The sequence below is a fragment of the Oryzias melastigma genome, unplaced genomic scaffold (assembly GCF_002922805.2).
Source record: "Oryzias melastigma strain HK-1 unplaced genomic scaffold, ASM292280v2 sc00251, whole genome shotgun sequence".
NCBI classification, from domain to species: domain Eukaryota; kingdom Metazoa; phylum Chordata; class Actinopteri; order Beloniformes; family Adrianichthyidae; genus Oryzias; species Oryzias melastigma.
Window position 1 is genome coordinate 184,896 of NW_023416891.1, and position 3,102 is coordinate 187,997.

General features: G+C 36.3%; 1 protein-coding gene across 20 annotated transcripts in view; it reads left to right on the forward strand.

Annotated features, from left to right (window-relative positions):
- Positions 1 to 3,102, forward strand: part of cacna1ab (calcium channel, voltage-dependent, P/Q type, alpha 1A subunit, b) — a 162,560-nt gene that overhangs the window by 54,193 nt on the left and 105,265 nt on the right. The gene's annotated exons all lie outside the window — the stretch shown is intronic.

A 3,102-nucleotide genomic window follows, 5' to 3' on the forward strand; every position in this document is an offset into this window, starting at 1 on the left:
GCAAATCATTTCACTTTCTCCTTTATTTGGTTGAAGAAAACACACTGTAAAATGAATAAATGGCTGTCCAGAACACCAAACCATCAATCAAATAAAGAAACAATGAATTTATCAATCAATTAATCAAAGAAACAATATATGCATTACTCAATAAGTCAATCAAAAAAATCAATGAATCAAAGATACAATGAATTGATCAATAAGTCAAAAGACAATCAATGAATTTATCAATCAATTAATCAATCACTCATTCAATAATCCAATGTATTTATACATATTTCAATCAATCAAACAGACAATGAATTGATCAGTAAATTTAAGAAACAATCAATTAATTCTAGGTATACCTTTCTGATACTGCCTTGGTTGAACTTGAGCTTTGGAACATTACCAAACAATAATTAGACAAAAAAAATAAAATAAAATAACGAAAGATATAGAACGTCAATCAAATAATTCTAAAATAAAAACCTTTACAAAGTTACTTTTGCTGTTCTACAGTGGAGGCAAATTCACGGCATGACAAATATAACCACACTATTTGGCAAAAAAAAAAAGTATAACAAAGGAAATCATGAAAATTACATATCAAAAGTATCCTCAAAATTATGTTTATTTCCTTGGGAATAGAAAAACATATAAAGAAAAAAAAAGGAAGAGTTTGAGTGTCACAAGACATGTTTCATTTACTAACCAAGCCAGAGATGTGTATTGAGAACTAGAGGTTAGTACAGACGTATGATGTGATTGAAGGGCAGAAAGGTGCATGGACTTAAAGAACATTGAGGGTAAAAGACACCAGACGTCTCCTTCATTTGTCCTAAGTTCTCCTTCAGCTCGCCATCAATGAATAAAAAAAGGAGGTAGATGAAAAAGAGCGGGGAGAATGGAAGGGGGAAGATGGTGTGACTACGTGTATGGAGGGTAGGAGGGTGGGGGGGGCAGAAAGAGAGTCCATCAGCTGAGTGTTTTCACTCTGCTGACATCAGCAATAATGTGGGAGCGAGAAAATTAGGATAGGGAATGGAGGAGGAAGAAGGGATGGAGATGGAGAATGCGGTTAGAATAAGTGAGTACTTCTGTCTTTTCTGTGCCATTAAAAGCTTCAACGGCCAGGAGAGTGAAAGAGAAGAGAATATAAAGTTGAATAAATGAGCATTAGCAAATGAAGATGATTTACTTACTTTTTGTACTATCATAATTCTTTCAATCTGCACAAAGTGTCTTTTTTCAATGAGAATATTAGATTATTGTTACTGATTAATATAAATGAATTGTCATGGATGCTTTAAAACTTGATTACATTAAAGACATTAATGATGCTTAATAGCCTAATTTTATTAATATTTGATATTAAGTCCTGAACCGGATATTGATAATTCATGTAGAGAAAATGGTATGGTCGAGTCGGGGTGGGATTATATAAGTTCGCTTCCCTCCACTCCCTTTCAACCCATCTACTTGTGATTCATTAAGTGATATGTTATGTATTATGACCTGATTGCTTGAAATAAACCATTTCATTCATTCATTCATTCATTCGTTCATGAGAGCTAAGAAGATTTTTGGTAGAAAACGGTGCAAACACATACAAGTGGATCAAATTACAAATAAAATATGTGGTACTTACTGTCTTCGTCTAAGGCTACGTTCACACAGAGTATGTGACATGCGTTTAAAAACGTACTAAACACACATTCTAGAGCACACGTTTAGTGCATAGTGTTCACACTGGACAAGCAGGGAGAGCCTTCTTCTTCTTTTTCCTTTTCTACGGTTACCTAGCCAACGTATTCTCATTCCCAAGTCATCACATTTTGGCGTATGGTTAAGGGTCTTCCGCGTCAAAAATTGACATTTTGGGTGTCTCCAACTCCTCGTTTTTTGATGTACTGCTGTTCCAATTATATCAAGGCTCCCCAACCTCCAGGCCACAAACCGGTACCAGGACATGGACTGCACCGGTATCCAAACTCTAACTTTAACCTGTTACTGAACCTGGATTGGTACCAGACGCAGATCGTACCGGACAATGGTTCCAGATGGGTTAGTAGACGGTGACAAGGCTAGGGTAACGATACTGGTACCGGCCACGTCCTGAGGTTTGATCTGTGTCCGGTACCACGTCGGACAAAAATTGGAACAGCCAGCAAGTCCAAAAATGACGAGTTAGGGACATCCAAAATGTCAAAAAGTAACGCGGAGGAGTCCTCAACCAAACATTAATCTGTACCACTCTTAATTAGCATTTTAATCATTGTATCCTATTATTCATTTTAATTGCATTTCATTGTATTTTATTGTAATTGTATTTTATTTTTACTTTTATTGTTTTTACTGTATTTTATCTTGTATTGATGCCTTTTGGCCCAGGTCTCCCTTGAAAAAGAGATGTTGTCTCAATGGGATTTCCTGGTAAAATAAAGATTAAAATAAATTAAATATATAATACGTGACGAATTGGGAATGAGAATGTGTTGAACTAGTGCATGTCCGCCACCTCCAGTTTGAAGAGGCTTCAGTTCTTGCTCCACACGTTTTCTCTCACAGCTGTATTATATATTAATGACTTGGTGTCACAGAATTCCAATAAACATTAATTTCTCCTCCATGATCACTTTTCAAACAGTTGGCACATCCGTGAATCAAAAGGGGAAACCATTTATACCTCACTACCAAATTGGAGTCATTGATTGGTCAAAGTTCAGTCTGGTTTAACTTTTAACACACGTTCAATAGACGCGTGTTTTGTCTGTAGAGCCCAAAACAAACGTAAAAACTTGCAAAGAGAGGCATGAGCAAGACAGTTTTGAACGCGGAAGCACAGCACGCTCATTTACGTAGACTTTTCATTGGAAGTGGTAGCATGAACGTGTGTTGCTAAAGACGTGGCATTAGAACACGGGAGAGCTCTGAGTTCTGATAGGAGATTCTGTCCCTGGTTTGCAGAAGCAAATTTGGAGTTGTATTTGTGATGGAGTTTCAGGATTTCTCAAATTACCATATTGCAGTGCCTTGATATTATATAATAGTTATTTGCATTTTTGTAAAACAAATATTTTAAATACAAAGTTATTGCTGAAGTGGAACCCCCCCCCCCCC